This window comes from Pogona vitticeps, chromosome 1 (assembly GCF_051106095.1).
Source record: "Pogona vitticeps strain Pit_001003342236 chromosome 1, PviZW2.1, whole genome shotgun sequence".
Lineage (NCBI taxonomy): Eukaryota > Metazoa > Chordata > Lepidosauria > Squamata > Agamidae > Pogona > Pogona vitticeps.
In genome coordinates, this window is record NC_135783.1 from 279368370 (window position 1) to 279396121 (window position 27752).

Genomic DNA, 27752 nt, shown 5'->3' on the forward strand with positions numbered 1-27752 from the left:
CAGTCACGGAAGCAGCAAAATCAGGGAGTTGGACAGGGAACAGATTGTATTTATCTTGAGTGTGGAAGGGATTGTCACTCTCGAATTGGCCTTCTCAGCCACACTAGATGCTGTTCCAAGTCCTCCATACAGAGCACATTACCATAGTCTCTCGAGACTGAAGGGTGCCTAATCTATAGCCCATTGGACTAGAGGTGACAATGGAGCAAAACAGACTCTTACACCACAGTGGGAAGTGATCACGTTCAACTTACTTATGGTGCTTTTGAAAACAATTACAGTGGTGCCTCGCACAACGGGCGCCTCGTAGAGCGATGAATTCGCTCTACGAGGCCGTTTTTGCAATCGCAAATGCGATCGCAAAACGATGCCCGTATAGGCGGTAATTCACAGAGCGAAGGTCGGTAAGCTGCTCGCTTACCGACCTTCGCTTTGCGACCCGCCGATCAGCTGTCCGGCGGGTCCAAAATGGCCGCCGGAACAGCCGAAAGGGGCCGGGGCAAAGTGTTTTCGCGCCCTTGGTAAGCAAGGGGAGCGCGCGAAAACGCTGCGGAAGCCCCGAAATGGCTGCGCGCAACCGTTTCAGGGCTTCCGGCAGCATTTTCGCGCGCTCCCCTTGCTTACCAAGGGCACGAAAACGCTGCGCCCCGGCCCCTTTCGGCTGTTCCGGCGGCCATTTTGGACCCGCCGGACAACTGATGGCAGCCATTTTGGCGCCCTCGTTGTGCGAGGGGAGGGCGCGAAAATGGCTGCCGGCCCCTGGGAAGCATCGCTCTACGGTGAGTATTCTATGGCATTGGAACATATTAAACGCTGTTTAATGCGTTCCAATGCCTTTTTGTGTTCCGTAGTGCAATGTTTCCCACAGCGAAGGTTAATCCGGAATGGATTAACCTCACTGTGCGGGGCACCACTGTATTATCCATCCTGAGGCTTGTGCTGTGAGTCTGTGGGGTGTGTGTGTGATGGTGTATTTGTTGCAGAATGGCTATTGCCTGTCCTATGCCTATGAGACTGAAGTGAGGGGAGAAATACACCAATCACACACACACACACACATTTTAAAAACCAACATTGCAACCCCTCAGATTCTGAAAGAGAATTTCTCTACTTCCCCACTGGCCCTGTTCAGGCTATTTTATACTTCAGAGCCAACAAAGAGGGTGGGGGTAAAGGGGTCTTGACAAAAGGCTAGCCAGGAAGCCAGTGACAGCCCCAGATCCTGCTGCCACCGAATACAATCTGCCTCTTGGCACCCAGATCTTGCAGCTGCCAGGCACTCTCCTTATGTGGTCACTTGTGTTGGCGCGGAGGCAAGAGCAGACAGAGGAGGAGGGCTAAGGGGAACACATTCATCACTGCCAAGAGGGAGTAGAGGCAATGCCAAGGAACTATGTAACTAGGCACCTGTGCCAATTTGCTCAGTAATTGGATTGCTATTTGAAAAATTAACACGGTCTCTGGAACCCTTTGCATTTTATGTAAAAAGTTTCCGCAGTTGTAAAGTGCAGAGTGGGCAGAAAATAAGTAGGGGGACTTGAAACTGACTGCTCAGTGAAGGTTGGGGAAAGTTTTGCTTTTCTTTTCTTTTTAAAAGAAATAAGTCATTTGGTTATCTTCCAGAATATTATAATACTGTTTCTGAAGCCACTTGACTGTGCTGGCAGATGTGATGGACAAAGGACAAAATGCAGCATGCCAGAAAGCTGGGTGATGTTTCTGCTGGCTTGAAGAAGTAACCTGCTTCCACACTGCAATCTCCCAGCAATGCAAACATGTCACGCTAGAGAGAAAGGAAAAGAGAAAAAGAAAAGGCTGTCATGGATTTGGGCATATCAAGTGGACCTTAGATGCCAGTTGGAGATGATTATACCACTCTACTGCACGCAATGCGCTTAATTCTGACCAGCTCCTAGGAGGGCAGCAGCTTCTGCAGGTCTCCCATAACAGAAGGTGCCACCAATCACCATGCTGCACTATTCTAGTCATCTCTAGGCCAACTGGCCTCAAGAGGGCTGAAAGTGGCAGAACAATCGCTCGATTGCTTGTGATACCGTCATGAGTCCCCCCCCCCTTTTTCTATTCCTTGGTTACCTCTGGTAAAGCCACCTGGGATGCCAGTGGAGTGTGATCTTACTGTTGTTTAAATCCTTGTATACTACAATATGGGCTTCCAGTGAAACATCACATTTTTATCTTTGCAACATGAATGTTTCTTTTTATTTATTTTTATGTTCTCCATCAGCATCAATTTTCAGGATGGTTTACAGACAGAATGATAAATACAAAATAAAAAAATACCATCAGTGATATAAATAACAAACTCAGCACCTAAAACCAGCACAAATATTATTATTTATTAAAGCCTGGGTGAATTAAATTATCTTTGCCTGATGTTACATGGATTTATTTATTTCAAAAATTTCTAGATCCCCTTTCACTCAAAAATATTCTCAGGAAATATATAAGAACAGAAATACAGTGTAAATAAAAACATCAGCACATAAGGATAATAGTATAGATCTCATACAATTCCAGATTAATCTCTGGAACAACTAACATGGCCAAAACAACCACCCCACACTCTACAACAACTATCCATAAGTGGATCACATAATATCTTAGAACTCAATCTATGCGCAGAAAGCAGAAGACTCAGATGGGATTTACAACTGTATATAAGTGTATGTTTTTAACAGAACTGTGGCTTGTTTAAATCCATGGATGTCTTCTGTGATGCTTGTCTTTTGGAAATCGTGCCGCCATCAGGATAGCACAGTTCAAAAAGAACATGCTGGGCGAGAGGGTAGCAAAGAAGACAAAATTTCTGCCCCTAGATGGAGTATTCTGCACATCTGATTCTTGACATTGGGAAGTACGCAAACCACAAAGTGTTGAAAAGCCTTGTAATGTTTTTTATTTGAAATTTCTTTTCAGAACTGCTTTTTTGGTTGTTGATTTTAGCAGCTTTAGTACTAGAAGCTATAGCTCTTATTTGAGGGCAAACTGACTGTAATGAAGAAGAAAAACAAAGTGCTGTACTGCAGCCACAATAGGGCTAATAAATGTATTTCAGTGCAAGTCTTCATGGATTCCAGTCAACTTTTTCAGACATACTTTTTTGCTGCTGCTGAAACAAATCAGTACAGCAAGCCTCTGAAAACTGGATTTGATCAAGAGGCATATATACTCAGCTCTGGCAAAGTAGTGAGATACTCCAAATATATTGACTGAGAACTTGGGAAAATTCCTTTTTTGGATTAAAATTCCCAGACTTTTCCAACTAGCACAGCCACAGATCATGTTGGCTGGGGGAATTCAAGAAGCCACAGTTCAGAAAAGTAAATACTGTATTTTGTTATTTATTTGCTTGTGCCTCTCTCTCTTTTGGACAACTTTCCAATAGTTGGATGCTGCACTAGAGACAAGAGTAGCAGCAGAGATGGCAGCAGCAACAAAAACACACAGATTGCTGGTATCAGGTTTTCAGCATCCATCCGTGTCACCGAAATTTACCATTTCTATCACTGGAAGAATAAATTCTTCTTCTGCAGGGGCTGCCAGGATAACCCCTTCACATATTTGCATTTCATTCTGAGGAACACAGGAGGCTATTCAATGGCAGCTGGGTAGCTGTGTTAGTCTGTTGCAGCAAATACAACCAAGAGTCATGAGACACCTTCAGTCCTTGACAAGTTTTATCCTGCTCAAGCTTTTGAGGACTGTAACCGGCTTCCCCCAGATACATCGGCCGAGGTCCCCAAAAGCTTATGCCAAATAAACCACGTCAGGTTTTCAGCTGCCACAAGACTTTCCATTGTCAACTGCCTCATGATGTACAGTATCTTTCTGCAAAGAAAAACTGAAGACGGATGGAGGAGGGTGTGTGTGAGAGAGAGTGACCCTGCTTTTAGTCCTCCATGAGTTAGTGGTGGTGAGCTACCATTTTAACATGGAGAATAAGTTCTTAAATCAATTATTTAAATCAGCCTGTCGTTGAAGACTGTTTGGACAGGTTAGTTCATTTTCCCCTCCCCGCCCCGCCGCCTTCTACAAGGAAGGGGGAAACTGCATCCAACCAGCACCCCGAGCCATTAACTTTTTCAGCTCACCAAAAGGGAGGGGGAAAAAAAAGAAAAGAAAAAGAAAGAAGCGGTGCTTGAATTTCAGATTGGCCGTGAACTGTCTTAATTGGTCTTTTTTAAACGCTCTGCACCTTGCAGTCGGTGCAGAGGGGATTCTTTCTGTCAGGGCAACGATGGGCTTATTCATCCCAGCAGCGGAAGATGGATCTTGTGATTGCCCTCCTTTATAAACATGGGCCTGGAGGATGAAAAGGTTCCCCACCTCTCTCTCTCTCTCCTCTCCCCTCCCCATCCCACTCCACTTCCTGCCTTTCCACGCTTTGCCCCCCCGCTTGCTCTAGCCTGCCCGCCCGCCCGCTCAGCAACCCACCCTGCCTCTCTCTCTCACACAGCGCCGTACCTCACACATTCGCCCCTGCTAACAACAACCTGTCAGCTCTTTCTTTGCGCCATGCTAGGCGCCCTTTGTTTCCGCAGGCCAGCAAGCCTTGCAGCTGTTGTCCGAGGCCTGCTCCGCCAGCCTGTGATCAGTCAGCTGCAAAATCCTCCCTGAACAACTCGGTATTCACAGCTCTAATCGGGCCAGCGGACTGTTTCCTCCTCTCTTGCAGTAAATCTTGATCACTTGCGCTCCGCGCGTCAGTTAGTGGCGCCGGCTCTTTGGGCCGCCCGATCCTTTTTCCCATACTCGGCGGCAACGTGTGCTCGGAATGCTAACGTCCAACCTCTTTTAAAAACCCGCCGCTCTCCTGGGGAGCTGGGAAGTGGGAACCCCCCCCCCAAGTCGGAGGAACCCCCAATTCCTCTGCCGGCCCCTGCCCCGTCCTTAACCGCTTGCGCTTAGAAAGAATGGGGGAAGCGGCGCGCGGGGGCGGCGGGTGGGGGGAAAACAGAAGAAAGTGTATTTTGGAAGGAGTCCCTCTTGGCCTGTTTCATTCATATTTTACTCCTGTAAGTTAATTAGGTGACTTGTCTTTTCATTTGCCCTCCAGAAAGAAAGGCGGCGGTTCTCTGGACTTTGAGCCTTTGAGGGGCCTTTTGGCCCCAGGATGAAGATAAGCTCTGCTGACAGATGCAATAACTAACAGCAAGCCGTCCCTACAGGAAACTGGCGCGAACATTGATCGGACCACGTGTCCCAGCTGATTAACAGGCCTCATTGTTTGTATTTTAAGTGACTGGAATTTGATTCACCCATTTCCTTTTTTCCCCCCAAAATTTGCATGGTATATTTTTTTAAAAAAATGTTTTACTCTGCAGCGGTATTTTTGGGTTTTTCAGTTATTACAGAAGTGAACACTTCCACAAATCAAAATAGAAGCTCATCCTTACATACTGGCCTTAATTATGTAAACAACAAAAAGTCATTCCTCTTGAACATACAAAGGAAGTAATTTTTCCTCCTTGCAGGAAGTTGGCAAAGCAGTTTAGGCTGGCCAAGACCTATCAGTGAACTGTGTAGGTGAGTGATCATTGGAAGATGACCCACAGCTTTTGAGAAACAAACAAACAAGGACATAATTGTCCTGTTGTCCTGTGCCATCAGATTGGAGCTGACTTATAGGGGACCTAATAGCTCCAAGGTAAGTGAGATATGTAAGGAGTAACTTTACCAGCTCTATACTTCCGGTGAGTTTCTGTGGCTGTGCTGGGATTTGAATTCAGGCCTCCTGAGTATTAGCCCATCATTCTATCCATTACACCATACTGGGTGTTCATATCCTGCAATGTTTCATGTATATTACTCAGATATTCAAGTCTTAAAATATGAAATATATGCTCTTTTTGAGGAAAGTAATCACGAGTGCCTTGAACCATCTTCGTAATTACGCATTCCCATAAGAAAGCCAATTTTGGGGAAAGGTCCCCCTGCATATCCTTTACATGACCGTTGGTACTTTCAACTATTAACTGGTCAATTAAGTGCCCTGTCTAGTTTTAATTCTTCCTTCTATGAAAAGATGTATATTATCCATTAAATAAGCTATATAGTTTATGAACCAGCAGTAATTCCTGCAAACAACCCATACATCAGCATTGCACGTTATAATTACAATTACAAAGAGCAGCTAAATCATACACCAGATTGCATATAGTGCAATCTGGGCTCACAGGGTTGATGTCTCAGGATTTTCTAAGTAGCATGGATGACAACATCATCTGCCACTCACCCACTTCAGTTTTTATTTTGTCTGTGAGCTTTGCAGCAACGTCACATCAGCTGGGAAAAAATTGAATAATATATTATTACAAGCTCTCCCTGTTGTAGTGCAAAGGCTTTGAAAGCTGTTTCTTTTTAGATAAACAATTAAGAGCTATTAACTTTACCAAAGACCCGTTCTTCATTTGTTTATAAAAAACAATCCAGTAGTCTGCAAGTTTGGACTCTCCTTATGAAGACTGTCACTTTGACCATCTGCACTTCTAAATTTACAACCACATATAGGAACCAACTGCTTGTACAGTATATTAATACATTTTAAAGCCACCCACCCTTACGAATACATCATATTTAGAATACTGTTTCAACAGTGTTATTATACAGTTCCATTTAGGCTCCAGTAGTGTTTACACTGGATTTCCAGTGTGGTGGAGAGAGTGATGGACTAGGACTCTTCTAAACAGGGTTCAAATCCTTGCTCAGCCATGGAAACTCACTAGGAAAGTGGAGTTGGTAAACCCACTCCTTAAATATCTCACTTATCCTGAAAACCCCATTAGAGTTGATACAAGTTGGTTCCAACTCAAGGGTACAGAACACAGAAAGCGTATACACTTACCTGTAATGGGGCTTACTTCTGAGTAGATATGTGTCAAACTACACTATTAAGTCATGGTCATATGAGGAAGAACCAACTTTCATTCATGGCAGGAATGGGGAATGTGGATCATATAATTGGTTCAATATCATAATTATTGATTGGGAGCTACCTCATCTAAGTTTCAGGCAGGATTCTTGCTTTGCCTGAAAATAACAGCTGAAACTAATATCTTACATATGTAAAGCAGATACATGTTTCACTACTGAACTCTGATGAACTGTAACTCCAGTTAGACATCATTGCCAAAAGTGTTACTGGGAGTTGTAGTCTTACTTCATATGGAAGATCACACATTCTCTGTTCCATAGCTTTGCTGTTTTTGCTGGCCTACAGGCACTACTACCCATGTTTTATGTGTTATTTTCTGGGCCACATAGATGTAGACTGCAGCCAAGGAATCGGGAGAAGACTGAGACTCAGAAGGGCAGCAATGAAGGAATGAGAAAAGATTATCAAGTGTAAGGATGTGCCACTGGAGACCAAATCCACTTCTATTCTTCAATGCTCTCCTGCAGTATGGGTATGAAAGCTGATTTGTTTGAAATATGGTACTGGAGGAAAGCTTTGCGGATACCCTGGACTGTCAGAAAGTTGTGAAGTGGGTCCCAGAACAAATCAAGCCTGAGGCAAAATGATGAAACTGAGGCTGTCTTACTTTGGGCACACCATGATAAGGCAAGATTCTCTGGAAAAGATAATGATGGGAAAAACTGAGGGCACCTGGAAAAGAGGAAGACCAAATACAAGATAGATTGGCTCCATAGAGGAAGCCACAGCCTTGGGTTTGCAAGAGCTGATTAAGGATGTTGAAAGACGGGGCGTTTTGGAGGTTGCTACTTCATAGAGTTGCCATCGGAGGTGACTTGATAACACGTAAGAGCAGCAGCAACAATGACAGGTATTCCTTGTACTCACAGTCATTCAGTCACTGGAACTATTGCTGTTCCACTTGAGCCACTAGGTTGCAAGCGTCCCACCTTGGTATTGTAATTAACTTTTAGTTATCTAGCACTCTCTATTTACATAGTACAGTACCTTAGAATCAATGAAACAGGACTCGGCCTTCAATGGCCTAGGGTGCCACCCCAGTGTCTCATGTTCCACTAGTTTTTTTTTCAGAATCCACTGGAAATCAAATCCTTCCTTTGAATGGAGAACCGGAGTGTGTCACATCTCTTAGCATCATAATTTACAGACAAATGCCATGCCTCATTTCCTCCTCTTACAGTCATGGCCAAAAATATTGGCACCCTTGCAATTCTGTCAGAAAATGCAACCCTTCTCTCAGAAAACTGTTGCAGTTGCAAATGTTTTGGTACTCACATGTTCATTTCTTTAGTTTGCATTGGAACAACACACACAGAAAAAAACAGAGAAGAAAAGTCAAATCTGCTCTATGTGGGGCTACTTTTGAGATTGATGCGGAAGCTTCAAATGGTGCAGAATGCGGCGGCCAGACTTCTTAGTGGGGCGAGAAAACATCAGCATATTTCTCCCACTCTGGCTGCCTTGCATAAGCTGAACTCCTTTTACCCACCAAAATCTACTTCCATTTTACTTTTCCACTTTGATCTTCACTTTTCCATCTTGAATGATACCATTATTGTTGTTTTAAATTGTTCTAATTGTTTTTATGCTATTTCTATTGTAAGCCGCCCAGAGTAGACATGGTCTAATTGGGTGGGGTATAAATTTAATAAATAAATAAATAATAATAATCCCTTTTCATTCAGATGGCGATGGATAGTGCCAGCTGACACTGTTGCACCCTGTGTCTGCAGATCAGCTTGAATTTGTTGGGAAGTTAATCTGGGTTCTGTATCCACCATTCAAACAACCCTTTGTTGTAATTTTTCAGTAATTTTGCTCTTCCGTTCATGTCAAGGGAGGTTAGCTACAGTGCCATGGGCTGTACACCTCTTAATGATATTGCGCACAGTGGACACAGGAACATTAAGATCTCTGGAGATGGACTTGTAGCCTTGAGATTGTTGATGTTTTTCCACAATGTTTTCTCTCAAATCCATAGACAACTCTTTACACTTCATTCTTTTTTCCATGCTCAGTGTCACACACAATACAAAGGCTGAGTCAACTTTTCTCCATCTTAACTGGTTGCAGGTGTGATTACTATATTGCCCACACCTCTTACTTGCAATAGGTGTGTCTAAATACAAATTAAAGGAGCATCACGTGCTTGAAAATCAATTATTTCTTACAATTTAGACAGGGTGGCAATAATTTGTCCAGTGCATTTTTGGGTTTCTGTGTGGGATTGTATTTTCTGACAGAATTGAAAGGTTGCCAATATTTTTGACCATGACTGTAGGCTGGGACAAAGGTACCCAACACTAAAATACAATAGGACTGTTGGGGCAATTTTTGTTCTAGCTGTTTTGTCCCCTGTGAAAAATGAAGTATCCAAAACTCAGGGACATGATTTATAATTACAGCGTAGGTATGGTTTTGTGCAGATTTTACATGTGACCTTGGGGAATACAGTTTCTCATTCTGGTGCATGAGGGTTAAGCTACAAGAAGGCTTACATAGGGTTTGGCAGTATTTCGGATATACTGTCTGTGAAACGTTAAGCAACAGCACCTTGAAAGATACCAAGAAACTGATCAGAAGCCAATGTGGGTGAAGGAAGACCAATGTCTAAAGGCTAGAAGAGTGTGTCCAGAAAGCAATCTGGCCTCTATATCATATGCTGCCTGCAGTTTCTGAGGAGCCTTCAAGGGAAGTTCCATGTCCTCATTTTTCATTGATGACCCAATATTAAAACTATGTTTAAAAGCTAAAAAGTACAATAAATTATTACAATATTTTAAAAAAGCCATTAAACCCAGTATCATAGAAGCTAGTACATAAAAACAGTTTCAAACATATTTTAAAAAAATATTTAAAAAGGATATAACACCCCTGTTTTTAAAAGCCCCCTCATAGTTAGTGAAAAAAAGGCCTGCTTGAAGAGGATGCTGTTTGCCTGCCACAAGAAGGACAACAAAGAGGGGGCCAGCCTGGCCTCCTCTAGGGAAGAGTTCCACAGTTTGGGAAGAACAACTGAGAAGCCCCTCTTTCATGTGTTCAACAAATGTACCTGTGAGAGTAGCGGGATAGAAAGGCCTCCCTTATGATTTTAAAATCCACTCCAGTTCATGTAGGGTAGTTGTTCTTTCACAAGGATTGGGCCCAAATCATTTTAGACTTTATGATTTAAAGCAGCACTTTGAGTTGTGCGTATACCTCGATCAACAGCCAGTGAAACTGCTATAGCAGGTAAATTATGTGTTCCCTCTAGCCAGCCCCAGTTAACAATCTGACTGCAGGATTTTGGACCCACTGAAGTTTCTGAACACTTTCCAAAGGCAGTAGCAACATAGACTGCGCTAGGGTAGTCCAAACAGGATGTCACTAAGGGCCTGTTTCCACTGCCAGAATAAACTGGAAAAGTAAGCGCATTTTTCGGATTCGTGCTTAAGTCACATGGACTTTAAACCGAATTCCAAAGTTTTGTGACGGTGTGTGCTGTCACAAAACTCACCCTGCCATTGACAATGCTATTGCCACTGTTGCCTTCATGTCCTGTCAGGTGAGTCTGATGGTGCGGTGGGGGGGGAGAATGGAAAGAGAGGGGAGGAGGACAAATTGGAAATGGGCAAGGATTTTTCCCGGCAAATCCGGTGCATATGTGCACACAGAAATGCACATGCACACATGCACACACAGAGGAAAGAGGGTTATAATGAGGAAAGCATGAGGGTAGTTTCTCCCCTCTAGATGCAAGAAACCCAAACCTTCCACCTAGAGAGTAAGCCAGTGGAGGCAGAACCTCCCTTCCCTTTGGGCTCCAATTTCTGGAGGAACTGTCCCCATGATTTTTGTATGTAGGATCATTCCCAAGCCACTCTCCAGTCTGTGAGCAGAGATGGTGCTTATGACTGGAGAAAGATTTGGGGAAGATCCTGCATCAAAATCAGGTGGATTCTCTTTCCTCCTCACTTAGGCTAAGCATCTCACCTGCCTTTTGCCTCCAACTGTGCATCTCAGGCTTTCCCATTTGCCTCACTCCATTTGCTAAATTGCAAGACCTCATATCTCAAAACAATTGATTCCACGAGTTAAATGAAACAACCCTTTGCCACCCAGTAAAATACTTCACTTTCAAATTAAAAAACAACAACACACAAGCTTCCTTCAGGGAAAAATCCAAGCTTCCATGCATTTTTTTAAAAAAATCAATTTAAAACACACTAAACCCTATTCAATTATACTTCCCTCCCTTAAATTAACTAGGTCCTAAGGAGGTGATTAGGGTTCCAGAGGAGGAGAAGAAATTTGTCTTTGTTTCCCTTTGGCTACTCACAAACGCCTGCCTGGTTTTTCAAGAGGATATTAAATGTATGGATGATGGTGAACATTGAATTAAAGGACATGTGGAGAATTTATGAATGGATCCATGTGATTACACCTCCCCTATAGCCCTTAGTTGTGTCTTGCCTCATCCAACCCACTTTAAAAAAAGTAGAAGGAACCACACAGAGCAGATAATTTATTTACCCACTGGGTAAGTCTTTAATCAAAGCTTGCTTGCTCATTTCTATCATTAGGTCCTCTCTTTTCCTCAAAAGAATCCTTGTTTTGTATGCTCGTCAAGAATGTGGATGTTTGTACAAAGAATATAGTCTGATGATCATTCCCTTCCTTTGCCAAATTGTCTTAAAAATCTTTAAATGCCTAAATAAAAGAATAGCTCTCAGAATTCCTCTTACAACAACACTTGATCCTCTTTCTTGAAAATAAAATACTTTGTAATAAATTTCCTTCCTCCCCCCCCCCCCCCATGCTTGCTTTGACCTCTTTACAATCTAAATTACATAGTTTTGCTGTAAACTTCAGGCTCCTGGATCAACTGAAGGTGGTCCCATTCGGGAGCCATGGCTAGTACAAATCTTTCCTTACTGTTTTTCTAAAGAGCATTTGTCATCATGCACAGTTGTGAAAACAGTCTGGTTTTCAATCTCCCTCCTTCCCTCAAGATACTGTCTTTAGTTTGCCAAGTACCTGAACTAACTGCATCCAGAAAGATGTTTTTGTCTGTAAGGTGATACAGTTATGTCTCACCTACTTGATTGATGTTGTATGTTTTCAAAGAGGATGGAGGAGGGGAGCATTTGAGGCATGCTGCTTTCTCCAAAACCAACAGAATATGCTTCCTGTTTTCCAGAACATTCCTGGGGTGCAGCTTGGTCAGTCAGAGTAAAGCTCTCATATCAGCTGTCAGCTCTAGAAGTCCAGCAATGCTTGAGTTGCCTCGATCCACAGCCAGCAAATTTGTGCGCTTTTGTCTTGTAATTAGTCAAGTGGGAGATAGCAGGGGTTTGTTTGGAGGGCATGTTACACTGAAATATTTGCCTGCCTGGAGGCACAACATTTTTAAGAGGAGGAAATAAACACATGCCTTAACATGGGATCTGACCCTTAGCATGATGCAAGTACATTCCTACTCACTGGCCAACAGCCCTGCCATTGTTATGGGCCTCTTGCTGCTAGCAGTCATGCTTGTGCGGTAATGAGCTGGCCCTTTCTTCCTTTGCTTCCTGCCTATGGCTGCTGATAGGAGATTAGTTTTTTCCTTGTCTACAGTGAAGGTAGGGTAGAGGTGGACCAACTTCAGGGCATGGCTTCCAATTTGCTTCCTATGAGACCTACTAGGGGTCACAGTGAACCCCCAAACAACAAAACAACACCAATACATGGAAAATATAACATCAAAAGTGGCTGGAAATCTACTTCTCTTTGAGCACTTTTTTCAAATACAGAGAGGTGATGGAGGAGACAGAAGTCGTTTGAAAGGTGGATCAACACTTCTGGCCATTCATTTCCCCCTTCCCAATATATATTTTTGTGGTGGGAGAAGGATTGTGGTGGGCAATCAGAGCAGCCTTGGGGATGGTGTGATTCTTATTCCTGTGAGCAAAAGGGTGATTGGGTGGGCGTGGGGCAAGTGAGTGAGGGGGTGACTGGGTGGATGAAAGGGCAATTCGGTGAGTGGGGATGAGTGATGGGGGAGTGGAAGAGTAGGTGGGCACTGACTTTTTGGCAAGCCTGGTGCGTTTATTTATTTTTTAAAATTCCTGCTATCTAGTAGGCTATATTTTTAAAAAGTGGACTGGGCATTCACATAGAATCAATTCCAATTAATCAATTCCACATCCGCTCCAAAATAAATGGACCTCTGTCAGGGGAGCAGAAAAAAATGCCCCCTGGCACAGAATTCTGTGTGTGTATGCTAAAATTTAAATCATTTTCTTTTTAAGGAGAGTCTAGTACAATAGTGTTTTTATTGTCAGTAGGACTGAGCCCATATACTAATACCATGGACCAATTACAGCCTCCATATTTTGAAAGAACTACCCTCTCTTTCCAGACCAGAAAGTAGTGGTTCAGTATTGCATTTGGAGCCCTGAAGAAAGAAAAGTATTAGGTTTCTAATCAAAAAGGGACCATTAGAGTGTAAGATAAACTTGTCTTACAGTTCATAGTCCTAAAAAATTAAAATACATTTTCCTGTAGAAATCATTTCATAGTTGTAATATTTTTAGAGCGTGGAAGAGTTACATTTCTCTTATGATATTTGCCAGAAACTACCAGTCAACATGGCTAGTTTTAGTTATTTATTTATTTTAAAACCAGAAGTTAGAAAAATTACTTTCTGGAGCTATGATTCCTCAAATCTCCTAGTTGGCGTGACTATTGGGATTCCATTCAAAAAGGAATTTTTTTCCAAAGCTTTAGAGAAGATAACACTGTTGGTTATGATGATCACTCATTGGTGAAGAAGAAAAAAACCACAGACATGTTAATGTTTACGATTACTTTACTTTTCAGGTATAGGCTATTCATGCTTCCCTGGTTTGGCTTCCTGGAAAAAATTATCACTGTTCAGAATCAGAGCTGTGAAAAATAAATCTCCCTTGAGAATTTCAGCTGTTCAGTCAATTTGGCAGAAATTTCCTTTGGGAAAGTTTCAAAAGAGGAAAAATATTTGGAGAAATTCTCACCTAAGAAGCTCAAGCTTCCTTGTGCTTATCATATGCTGTGGTTGAGAGGTATGTGTGTATGTCTTGTCTTTAGCTGGACGTTCTTGCTACTCAGTCGTTCCCACATTTCAACTAAAACCCAGGAGAAGGTGTCATAAGTTACCTGCTTCCAAAGGGCTTTTTCAGATCAGGAAGGGTGCAATCAGACAGAGATTTGTCCTGCAATTTGGTACAGTTCATGGATGGGCTGGTTTGTTCCTTTATCCAGTAACCACATGTTATTTTATTTTATTCTTTCCCTGTGAAGGGAGGAACAGTCAAATAGGTTTGCTTGAAGTATGGTATGGTTTCCTGCATGAAACCACTGGATCCTTGCATATGGATTTAAGGATCACCTCAAAACACATACCACACCTCAAAGTGATCCTGTTTAGCCTGATTTAGCCTTATCCAGCCTAGGACAATTTGGCCGCCTGGTCGTACTTGATGAGCAGCCAGAGAATCAGGGGAGGGATAATGCAGTGTCTAAGAGAAAGGGAGTAGGTGGGAAGCTGCACTCTCTAATGTGGTAGTAAGCTCAAAAATATAACCAAAACAAATTCCATAGAGGCCTTAGAATGAGGCTGAAAGCTGAAGGGTTAAATTTTCAGAAAATTGGAAGATAAACTATGCCATGTCATTAATTTCATCTTTTTCCCAGTGGGCACAACACTATCCTCCTTCAGACCAACTACAGGTCTTAGAAGGAAGGAACTGTGTTCTTCTGCCAAAGACACAAAATATATTTGCCAAACAACGCCTCCAAAACGCAGCCTGGGGGAGCTACAGAACTGGATCCATGAATAAGGGCAAAGGAATAAACCAAATTTCTTAGAAGACTTTTTGTTTTTTCCTGAGAAACATCCTGACATTTTTTTCTTACTCCTGTAGAAACAGAAGACCACATTGCAAAATTATTTTCAAAATTTCTCCAACATATATATTTCTTTGGTGGCTGCCTCATTAAATCAACTGTAGAATGGAATTTGGTGGACAGTGTTGTAGGGAAAACAAAGTTGTGGCCAGGCTGCAAACACAGTTGCTGTTTTTGCCGCATGCAATGGCTGTGCAAACAAGAAAAATCCTTTTGGGAGCAGAATAAAATGGTGTCATAACAACTACTAATAATGGTAAGTTCCACCTCTGAGAAATTGTTAGAGAATGTCTTTTTCCCCTTGGAGAAATTTGGAAAGTACTGCCCCTTCCAGTTTATCTTCCCACAAATAGGGTGGAAAATTCAAAAGTAATTTGTGTGCAGTTGTTTCAATACTTTTGAATGTATTCTTAATATATAGCTTGAACACCTGGATGATCCATAGTTTCCCTGATGCATATCCCCATCATTTCCCACCTCACAAACCATCATTTCCCACCACTGTCTCGTATCACATTTCAAACCGTCATTGCTATGTCTGGTCATGTGAATTCCATCATCACAGTTGTGGGCAATTCATTACGTGGTACCAAACTTCTGGAAAGAAATGTCAATATTTAGCTAGGTTTGTTCTTAGATGGTAGCCGCATACTTGCCACGAAGGCTTTGCTTAAAGTTTTATGAGTTTGGTAGAACCTGACAGAGCTTGGGCTCCACTGACATAGACTTCAAGAGACTAAGATCACTTCCATGCCATGAGCAGGTAGCAAAGTGGAAGTAAGGTCTGGCAGTTAGGGAGAGGCAGGGCTGCCTATGTGTTGTGGATTCCCAGAGCCTGTTCTAACTCTTGCCATCTCTGCTTAACCTTGAAGTATCTGCACACAGCCTCCTGAGTCAATGTCTGGAAGTAAAATTCAGCTTGGCCCTCCTTCTCTGGTTCCCAACAACATCAGTGTGACGTTTGCACCTTTGTGGTCCCTGTTTGTCTCCCCAAAACAGAGAGCTCACGAAGGCCCCCCAAAACAAACAAACAAACAAAAACCACCACCCACCTTTTCACATGCTGCCACCAGTTGATCTCTTTATCAACACACTTTACTTAAGAAAGATGAAGATCCATTCATCACGGTCTTTTGAATAAAACAGCTTTATTGGTTACAGATGTTTCTATAATAATTCATAAGTATCTTCTTCAGGTTCATCAAGCATCAATAACAACCTTCTATATTATCTTACAGGTTACTATTCACTCCTCTGACTAATCACTCCTCAGATTCCCAAACTAACTCTCTCTCTCTCTCCCTTCAACTCAGATCCAGACTGTAAACTAACTCCTCCTCTCTGGCTCTGCCTTTTAACATCTCTAGTGGCCGCACCTCTCAACCACATCAGCATAAAACATGAATAATGCATGACTTATTTAACATAAATTTACCTCCCCCCTTAATTATGTTTGTTTGGGAGGGGAAACAGGGTTTCCCTCCCAAACAAACAGCACAATTGCATGAAACTCTACTTACCATCTGGCACAATTCTGTAAACAATACCCAATTTACTATAACAATCACAATACCTTTTTACACTACAATTCAATAATATACTTTACCTCATCATTTACAATTCAATAATATACTTTACCTCATCATTTACTACAGTACTTTGGCCATCTCATGAGAAGAGAAGACTCCTTGGAAAAGACCTTGAGGTTAGGAAAGTGTGAAGGCAAGAGGAGAAGGGGACGACAGAGGACGAGATGGTTGGACAGTGTCATTGAAGCAACCAACATGAATTTGACAAAACTCCGAGAGGCAGTGGAAGACTAGGAGGGCCTGGTGTGCTCTGGTCCATGGGGTCACGAAGGGTTGGACACGACTAAACAACGACGACACTTAACATTTTCAACCTTACAGAAATATATCACAATTAGGAAACTTTTACATAGATAATTAACCAGTAAATCAATAGTCCATTCCAGTTTATTTTAAAAGTTCTTGCATCCTTTATGTTTCTGTCCATCAATATTCATTTTTTCATCACTATTTACAAACAGAATATTTATTATACATTACTAATTTTGTTTATTCCCCCATCAGTCATTAGGCTTTCGAGGCACAATCTGAGTCTCTTTTGCACAGCCCAAGTTTGCAAAGTCCTTCACCTTCCTGTTGTCATAAGGTGCGCAGTGGACTGCTCCGGTCGTTACTGCCTCCTTCAGTTGGACACATGTCTGCTGGCACTCAGGGGTCCTTCTGTTGATCACTGGCTCCTTCTGCAATTTCTTATATTGCCTGGCAGTCATCGGTCACTTGGTTGTCCACTGGATGTCATCTGCTGGTCATTTCTTAGTGACGTCTGCTTTAAGTCTGGCTTGGGGCTTCACTTTCTCAGCTGGGGAAAGGGTAGGCAGTTCCCTCTCCTCCTCCTGAACATGTTTAGATGTGTCCCTCTTTAAGATGTCAGGGCTTACGTCTTCCTCCTCACGCACACATTCACTCACAGGTATTTTCATTGAATTGTTTTCCCTATGTGGGGGACCACTATCATGGGTCACTTTAATATTCTCATGCAAGTTTCTCTTAAGTGCAATCAACGACTGGCTTGTTTTAGATGCACTGAGTATGTTAGCTGATTCTATTTCTTTATTCAGTGATATGCTAGATAGGGAGTTGCCTTGCAAGGATTTAAGGACTACTTGTTCCGCCCCTGCCAAATGCAGTTTTCTCCCCTCTATAGTTCTCAGGTCTGCTACTTGGTCCTCAGGACAGAATACTTTTTCCTGGGCATCATACAAGCTTTTTTCTTTTTCAGGAGTACTTCCCAAGCTTGGCTCTGCCACTTCTAAGGACTTTTTTTTCCTATATAAAAGCTCCTTATCCAGGCAACACCTTTCAGGGCATTCAGGAGATAATAAAGTGGGTATACTGGTGGCTGGTTCAAAGCAACTGTGACAAACCCAGACCTACTGGGATATGCCACAGTTTACACTAAGCTGCCACCAACCATTCCCTATAATAAGTCACACAGACCAGGGATGGATTTTCAACAAATAAAAGAATAAGGTTTATTTAAAACAACACACAGGGAAAATAAAATGATCAGGTGAATAAGATATAGTAACGTGGCTTATTCTCATTCATACATGCACACAGTTTGGTTCACACAGAACCCTTAACTTGAAGCACAGACCCTGAACCTATCAGTTCTGGCTAACCATTCAGACACCTGAACCTATCAGGTTGGTACTCTGACACACAGTAGTACCCTGTCTGACACACAGACTCCCACACCAGCTTCTTCTTCCCAGCTGCTGCTTCTTCACATCCCAGCGTCTCCTGCTTCACCACACAGGCTTCACATATATATACAGTACAGCCCCTCCTCCTGATGTCCCGCCTTCCACTCCCCATAGGATGGAACTTTCCCTCCAAACCCATGACAGACAGGTAACATCAGTGCTGTATGTAACACCTCCCCTCTTTATAAGTTGTTTTGTAGGGGAAAAGCTAAGGTGCTTTTTCCCAAAAAACAACCTGGATAAAACACACAAAAACAGTTATACATTCAATATCATACTTACTTATACTTACATTCTAAGTTAACCATATCAATTAGGCATTTAAACCTTTACCATATACATTACATCAATTTACCTTTATTCATACAAACCAAGTTCAAAAAAACAGGTACATTTAACTTTTTGTCATCAATATATATATAGTCCATGTTTCTTTCGCCGTCTTCAATCTTCAGGTCTTCTTGACAAGGCGTCAGCAACACAGTTCACTGACCCTCTGACCACCTTCACTTCAAAGTCATAGTCCTGCAAGTTTAAAGCCCACCTCATAAGTTTACTATTGTGGGTTTTCATTGTCCTTAACCATTGCAATGGTGAATGGTCAGTGCACAGAACAAAATGTCTTCCCCAGATGTAAGGCTTGGCCTTCTGGATCGCGTAGACTATGGCCAGGCACTCCTTTTCCACGGTTGCCAAATGTCTCTCACCTTTCTGGAGTTTCCTACTCAGGTAGGACACTGGATGCTGGTCACCATTCTCATCCTCCTGGCAAAGAACTGCTCCTACCCCGCTGTTAGACGCATCGGTGTAGATGATGAACTCCTGGTCGAAGTCTGGAGCCCGCAGCACTGGATAGTTGATGAGCGCCTGCTTCAACCTCTGGAACGCCTCCTCACAGTCGCTGGTCCACGGTATGCGGTCATCAGCCTTCTTCCTCGTCAGATCGGTCAGCGGAGCCGCAATCTCGCTAAACCTCGGGATGAACTTTCTGTAGTAGCCCACCAACCCAAGAAATGATTTGACTTTTTTCTTGGTGTTGGGTCTGGGCCAATCACGAACTGCTTCTATTTTGGCCTCTAGGGGTTTGATCACTCCTCCCCCTACCATGTGACCCAAGTATTTTATTTCTGGGCTACCCAGCTGCAGTTTGTTCTCTTTGCAAGGCCTAGGCCAAAGCACTTCCTCCCCTGGGTCAAAGTGCCTCTCCCTGCCTTCCTGGTCATCCCAAGCTTTCTTTCTGACCTTTTGAGCTTGCAGGGTCTCTGTTGCTAGCTCTAGGTTTCTCTTTAGGTCTTTCCTTAAAGAGTCTATGTATGTCACAACGTCTTGTGGGTCATCCTGGGTGATCTGCTCCCAATTTTGTTTGATCAAATCAAGGGGCCCTTTCACCCTTCTCCCAAATAAAAGTTCAAACGGACTGAACCCGGTACTGGCTTGTGGCACTGATCGATAAGCAAACAAAAGGGATTGCAGCTTCTGGTCCCAATTGTTTGGATTCTCTGCCAAGTAAGCCCTAATCATGCGCATTAGAGTCCCATTGAACTTCTCAGTTAACCCATTACTTTCAGGGTGATAGGCAGTGGTTTCCTTGTGCTTAATTCCACAGATTTGCCATAACCGTTTCATGAGCTTCGATGTAAACGATGCGCCCAAATCTGTGATTATTTCTGAGGCAAATCCCATCCTGGACATATACCCCACCAAGGCATCTGCCACTGTGTTAGTTTCAATGTTAGTCAAGGGAATGGCTTCAGGGTACCTCGTGGCATGGTCCACAATGGTGAGAATGAACCTGTTCCCCCTCTTTGTGGCCTTGGGCAAAGGTCCCACAATATCCACCCCTATGCATTTGAATGGAGTGTCAATCACAGGCAAAGGGCACAACTTTGCTTTGGTCCTGTCGCGGCTATTCCCCTGCCTTTGACACACATCACATTGTTTACAGAATTCCCTGATCTGCTTCCCTATGTCAGGCCAGTAAAAATTCTGTGTGATTCTCTGCTGTGTTTTGTTCACCCCTAAGTGCGCAGCAAACATGTCAGAGTGCCCCCTTTTTAAGATCATGGGGCGATACTTTTCAGGTACCACTAGCTGACTTCTGATCCCATCTCCCCCTTTTGAGATATTCCTCAGGGTCTCTCTATATAAAATCCCCTTTTTCTCTAGAAATCTCACTGGGGTTTCAGGTGTTAGCTGGGTGTCTGTCACCTGTCTGCCTTTTGCTCTTGGCCAAATCGGCTGTCTGTGGTTAAGGTTTCCACCACAGCTTCTGAACTCCCCTCTGCTTCCGTCTCTGGCTCATCATTACCCCCTTGAACTGTCCCCGTGGTGGCTTGTGAGCGTATAATCACTAGCACCCGTTTCACATGTTCAGCCAGGTCATTTCCCACGAGCACGGCTGCTGGCAGAGTCGATGAAATTGCTAGCCGCCAAACTCCCCTCCAGCCTTGAAAGTTCACCGGTACCTCCGCTACTGGCAGAGAGATCACCTGCCCCTCAATCCCTGCCACCTTCATGCTCTCATTTGGGATTACATACTCCCTAGGAATAATATCTGGATGGCACAGGGTCACCTGAGAACAAGTGTCCCGCAGCCCCCGATACTGATGGCCAAGTATTCCTACGTCCACCCCTGCTGTTTCAAACAACTGGGAATCCGTTCTCACCAGTAGGCAGCGCTTTACCTCCACAAGAGGACCATTTTCCTCAGCCTGATCAGCAGATGTAGCTGTTTCAGATTGAGTAACCATGGCAACAGGCTCCCTCAGTGACAATGAGCCTTGCTCTTTCTGGACACAGAACACAGCTTTTGGCTTGGTCCCACTCGAATCCTGAGGCACCATTCCTTTTAGCTGCCTTAATTTCTCACACTCTGAGATTAGATGGCCCTTTCCCTGACAGAAATAACATTTTCTGGTGTATTTTGAGTCCTTCTCATCTTGTTTTGGTTTTCCCTCCAAAATCTGAGGTCTTTGTTTCATGTCTGAGGGCTTCCCTTCACCATGGGCCCCTCCCCCTTGCTGGCTTTTCCCTGGTCCCTGAGAGTACTTGCTGTAGGTTTCTTTGGGTTTCCCCATCGCTTTCCCCTCACCCAAGGGCTTTCTTATTTGGGAAATAAAATCTGCAATCTCGGCGGCTTCTGCCACAGATTTTGGTTTCCTTTCCCTCACCTGGAATTTCAGTTCCCCATGCAGGACTGAATAGAACTGTTCCAGCGCTATCAAATCTTTAAGTTGCTGAAAGGTCTCTGTCCCCTCCTGAGATAGCCATTTCTCAAGCAGCCTCACCAATTGAGCCCCCACTTGGGTAAAAGTCTGCTCTGGTTTCTTTGTGAGGGACCTGAATCTTTGCCTCAGCTGTTCCGCATTTATCCCATGTCTTGCAAACACCAGTTTTTTAAACTCTGCAAAATCTTTCATCAGTTCCTCAGGCATCTCGGCATAGACCTCAGCCAGGCTACCACTGATTAAAGATCGCATGATGGTCATCTTCTCAGTTTCCCTCACTGAGAAGTCCACAAACGCTCTTTCCACTAAGGAAAAGAACACCTCAGGACAATCTCCCTTGTGGTACACAGGGAATTTCTTCAGGTCAGCCTTAGACAATTGGCCTCCCTCAGAATCCCTATTGTTATTATTGTTCTGGTTCATCAGTTCCAATTTTCTTAATTCAAACGCCATTTTCTCTCTCTCCAATCTTTCTTCTCTTTCCATTTTCTCTAATTCAAATTGTCTTTGCCTCTCCCTTTCCCTTTCCTGTTTCTCTTCCTTTTCCATTTCCAATCGTCTTTGTTTCTCCCTTTCCCTTTCCTCCATCTCCCTCACCCTCAGTTCATGCTGTTGGGCTAGGAGCAATTTTCTGAGTTCTGGGTTCTGTTCTCCCGTGCTGTCACCCTGCACTGAGCCAAATTCATCCTCAGAACCTTGGTCAACCTGGGGGTCTTTCACTTCACCCATTTCTGCCATTTGGCTTCGAGTCAAGGGCATAATCCCCCCTCAGAACAGGCTGCTTTAAAAAGTCAAGCCTCAAAATAAAACGACCACTTTTTTTTCTCTTTTGCCTCAGAACCAGCTTTCCCTATAGATTGCTGCTGTCCTTCAGCACTACTTGCAACTGTAGCGAGTTAGAGTCTACCCCCCTCTGCTGGGCCTCTCAGCAGGCAGGCTAGATCACTGCTGTTTCACAGTTTTGCCTCAGCTTTTTTCCCGCCAAAACAGGCTGCCTCAGAGCACCCTAATCTAGTCTCCCCAGTTGGCACGTTCTTCCACTAGCGCACCTCCCCCTGAGGTACACCTAGAAGATTACCTACGCGCCTCAGATTGTCCCTGACTAGACCCCCCTTGCTCTGGGCACATTTGCCAAGGCTTTGCTGAACCACTGGACAACTGGACCAGTCGTATCCCACACGCTGGACACCAATCAATGTGACAAACCCAGACCTACTGGGATATGCCACAGTTTACACTAAGCTGCCACCAACCATTCCCTATAATAAGTCACACAGACCAGGGATGGATTTTCAACAAATAAAAGAATAAGGTTTATTTAAAACAACACACAGGGAAAATAAAATGATCAGGTGAATAAGATATAGTAACGTGGCTTATTCTCATTCATACATGCACACAGTTTGGTTCACACAGAACCCTTAACTTGAAGCACAGACCCTGAACCTATCAGTTCTGGCTAACCATTCAGACACCTGAACCTATCAGGTTGGTACTCTGACACACAGTAGTACCCTGTCTGACACACAGACTCCCACACCAGCTTCTTCTTCCCAGCTGCTGCTTCTTCACATCCCAGCGTCTCCTGCTTCACCACACAGGCTTCACATATATATACAGTACAGCCCCTCCTCCTGATGTCCCGCCTTCCACTCCCCATAGGATGGAACTTTCCCTCCAAACCCATGACAGACAGGTAACATCAGTGCTGTATGTAACAGCAACCTCCCAAACTAATTTCCTCCTTCTGCTCCTGAGCCAAACTAGTTTTACATGGGGTTTTCAAAAGCATGAGATTAGTTTCTAAGGGACATTCTTTCTCCAGGCTTCCTTTGCTACTGTATCTAATTCTGCTGCAGTGGGTGATTCCTGGTCCCCTTGTGAGCGTGCAAGTACAAAAGCACTCTTAACATGATCTGTCCAATCTAAACCCTCTCTATATGTCAGGTCTTTATCAGTCATAGACCTCTCTGGGTGTTTAGGGGTCCGTGGAATGGGTTTCCCTTTAACTTTTGTAGTACAATCATTCAAAGTACTATCTTCCCTCTGTTCCTTAATACAGGAAGGAACATTAGAGATTTCCAAAATAACTTCATCAGCCGTTTTGGTTACATCATGGTTCTTTTCCAACTTTGGGCATCTCTGGATACATTCAGAGGTTAGGGAATCCATTTTTCCTTCAGGGGTTGTTAACTGCTCTCCCAAGGAACCTGTTACTTCAAAAGCACTCTGCACATGCTTAGTGAGATCTAGCCCAATTAAACAAGGTGCAGGAATTTGATCAGAGATTGCCACATCCCAAATTCCAACCCAATTTCTATCGTTTATTTTCACTTTAGCCATGGGTAAAATCACTAGAGGAGAACCTATTCCCTTGATGGTAACAATATGGTTTGGGAGAATTTGTTCTTTAGCAATCACATCAGGATGACACAGGGCTATGTTAGAACAAGTATCAACCATTCCTACATAAGACCTTTCATTAATAATAATTCTTTCACCAGGGTTATGAACTAAAATATCTTCTGCTTTTACTAGAAAACAATGAACGACCTGGGCTAATGGCAGATCAGAATTTTCTTTTGTGCCGGTTGCCATGGAGACAGAACCTTGGTTACTGCTTTTCCTAGTGGCTTCAGCTGGTTTTAAACAGTAAACCCTTTTGGTCTGATTATTATCCTTCTCATTTATAAGTTTAGTTTTCATACAATTGAATTGTAAATGACTGAACTCCCCACAGTTATAACACTATCTTCTTCGCTCACTCTGAGGAGATCTGTTTAACTTTTCCTCAGAGTTCATCTGGGTCTAAGAACTAGGCCGGGCTAATTTAGGTGAAGTACTACCCTGGCCTTCTTTTCCTGTTGTTTTGCTGAGGTAATTTTTATTACAGGGTTTCTTATGGTTGTCCCAGTTTTGCCTGTTAAAATTTACCTCAGAGAACCTGTGGTTTTGAATCTCCCCAATGTAATCTGCTCTTTCACCTGCTTCGACTAGATTTTTGGGATTTTTGTCCTTAACTAAATAATGCAATTCCCCAGGCAAAATAGAATAAAATTGTTCCAACCCAATCACATTTTTCATCTGTTCAAGAGAAGTGACATTTTCACGTTCCATCCATTTCTCCAGACATTGCAGCAGTTTAGCCCCCAGCTGAGAATAAGATTCCTTAGGCTTTTTGGTCAGGGAATGAAATTTTCATCTCAGGTGTTCAGCACTGATACCAAATCCAGAACAAACCATTTTTCCATAGGCTCCAAAATCTCTGGCCTGCTCTAGAGGCATCTGTGACTACAACTCAGCTAAATCTCCACTTATTTGGGATCTTAGCACTATCATCCTTTCTTCATCCTTCACATTAAAGTCCCAACAAGCATGTTCAAAGTAAATGAGGAAAGATCATGGGCAGTCACCTTTTCTATATTGAGGAAATTTCTTTAGATCAATTTTTGTGAGATTTCCCTCACTAGTGCTGTTTTTATTATTATTGTTATTTTGAGAAGGTAATTCTAATTGTTTCATCTGTAATTGAAACTCAATTTCTCTTTGTTTCAATTCCATTTGTTTTAATTCTATTAGTCTGTTTTCTTGCTTAGCTTTTTCTCTAATTTCTAGTTGTCTTTTTTCCTGCTCAAATGCCATTTGTCTGGCCTCTTGCTCAGCCCTGGCTTTTTCTTTTTCTAATTGGTTTCTCATAGCTAGCTCCTCAGCTCTGGCTTTAATTTCTAGTTCCTTCAATTTAAATTCCTGTTCCAGCTCCCATTTTTCAAAAATCAGGAGAGCTTATAACACTTTCTCTCCCTGAGGCACCCTCATGAGTCTCCTCCTGTTCCACAGCTAGAGGGTCTCTATTTCCGTCCACTTCCTGAGGTAAACCTTGAGGATCATCAGTTTCCACAATTATTGGCCTTTTAGTTCTTTTAGGTGGCATATTTATCTGAGTTACTTAGTCTTGAGTGAGTTTATACTGATTTTAAAAAGGACCTGTCTTTCTTCTAATTCCAGTCACTGAAATAAATTTTTATTTCAAGTCTCTGCTTTTTCTTCTATACCCTCAGATCTGTTCTGACCCCTGGCTTCTGCTTTTATCCACCAGCTCTCCCTTCTCTCAGAGCCCTGGATCTTAAGCTAGCCACTAGGTTTCTCAAATCCTTAGGTAAAAACAGGATTTTTTTTCTTCAGAGTCGTTCCCTATCTTAGTCCCTCAGATTTGGGATCAGAAGCCCCGCCACTAAACTTTTCCCCAAAGCATTAGCAGGTAACCTACTTCTTCACCACAGAACTCTGTCTAAAATGTACCATTGACTCAAAATATTCACTTTAAACTGAGGCTTTACTGGATTGCTTCATATCCCGGCGCTCTGACGTTTGCGCCTTGGGGCCCCAGTTTGTCTTCCAAACACAGAGCACACTAAGGCAAACAAAACACCTTTTTACATGCTGCCACCACTTGATCACTAAATCAACGTACTTAGGAAAGATGAAGGTCCATTCATCACTGGCTTTTGAATTAAACAGGTTTATTGATTACAGATGTTTCTATAATAATTCATAAGTATCTTCTTCAGGTTCATCAAGCATCAATAATAATCTTCTATATTATCTTACAGGTTACTATTCACTCCTCTGACTAATCACTCCTCAGATTCCCAAACTAACTCTCTCTCTCCCTCCCTTCAACTCAGATCCAAACTGTAAACTAACTCCTCCTCTCTGGCTCTGCCTTTTAACATCTCTAGTGGCCCCACCTCTCAATCACATCAGCATTAAACATGAATAATGCATGACTTATTTAACATAATAAGGGTGAATGCCACAATCGGTAATGGCCTTCAGGTCCCAACACTGGGACTGCAGCCAGTCCTTCATGAAGCCTTGAGGGTTTCTGGCAAAGCTCAGCATGAACTTTAGCTGGGTCTTCAGCTGGTTAATGGTTTCTGTGGTTTCACGGATCTTATTATCCAGGGCAGCTATCTCCTGATGACTGGCTGTGGGGAGCAAGAAGGAATTAATTTATGTTTTCAAAGTATCATCCACATCTACATCAATGCCATATCAGGCAGTTTTTTTCTGGTCATTTGGATCAACACTGATGGCAGGGTTGATAATGATTGGTTTGGGAGGCATAAGCAAATCATGAAGTTGCTGGGGATTTCTGAGAATATCATTTGCTGAGACTCAAATATCTTCTAAAGCTACTTGTCACAAATGACATACTCCCGCTTATGAGGGTCCTGCAAGCTTGTGAGTTTTGATGTATTGCCACAGGGCCTGGGTGATCACTGGACATGTCTGGGTGTAGATTCCCAGACTTTGAGCTAAACGTGGGTCCGGTTTGAACTGTGGAGGCTGGTAGTTCAACATCAGGAGGACAGTACATCGCACGTTCACATCACCAGGTCTTTTTACCTGGAAACTGACAGTTTCCTGGGTGGTAGCAGTCCTATGCCGCTCCTTGTCCAGTTCAATTACCAGTGACTTAAAGAAGGATGACAATTTCCTCTTCTGCTTAGTGGCATCATATTTGGAAGGACCATAATCTTCTAGTAGTTGTCCTTCCACCTGGAACTCCCAGGAGGCCACAGTGCTTTCTGTATCTGACTTGGCCAGGTTGAAGTTGTTAGAGATATAAGTGCACAGCTTCCACTTTTGCTTTATAGGGCATTTCAAGGCCTCTGGAATATCCAACCGCTTCCTCATGATGGTGTGATTCAGCTTCCTTTCAAATACCAACAATTCTATGTATGCCCGAGACTCCGTACCAGTTCTCAGATCTGCTGAAATAGAATCTTATCTGCCATCATATTTTTCTTGACATTGTAGTTATGATTCTGAACTGACTGTTGCTGTTCTTGCTGGATCTGTTGAGGAGCTGGTCTTTTATGAGACTAATCCACTTCTAATTGAGCCATCCCAGGTTGTACTGAGGGGCTGCCGCCATACCCTGGAGGCCCATCACAAGTTCCTGAGGTTTCATGCACCTGCCAGGCAGCATGCCAGGGCATAGGTATGCAGTGCTGGGCAGGAGGGAGCAGTGCATTTCTTGATCTGGGGCCTGGCCCATCCACACAGGAGGCCCTGCGATCCCTGGCCCCAACAGTCCTGCCCCATGGCCAATGCTGCCACTACTACTGCTGGGAGGTACATCCTGGAAATCCGCCCACACCACCGTCTTCCCTCCCTCAACACTGCAAAGCATGTTGGTGGGGGGGCAAAGTGAAAGTACAAGTATACAGATAAATAAAACTACAGTGGTGCCTCGCATAGCGATCGCTCTGTATTGCGACGAAATCGCTTTGCGATGGACTTTTTGCCATCGCAAAAGCGATCACTTTGCGATGATCCCTATGGGGGAAATTTGCTTTGT

The 27752-nt window shown here is 43.3% G+C and overlaps 1 long non-coding RNA gene and 1 pseudogene across 1 annotated transcript; one reads left to right on the forward strand and one right to left on the reverse strand.

Annotated features, from left to right (window-relative positions):
- The first annotated feature begins 4507 nt into the window (after positions 1-4507).
- LOC140702506 (uncharacterized) lies at positions 4508-16646 on the forward strand. Its single transcript, XR_012081695.2, has 2 exons — positions 4508-4646; positions 5078-16646. It is a non-coding gene; the product is annotated as an uncharacterized LOC140702506 (long non-coding RNA).
- Positions 15675-27464, reverse strand: LOC110073555 (SWI/SNF-related matrix-associated actin-dependent regulator of chromatin subfamily D member 1-like; annotated as a pseudogene).
- Between the last annotated feature and the right edge of the window lie 288 nt (positions 27465-27752).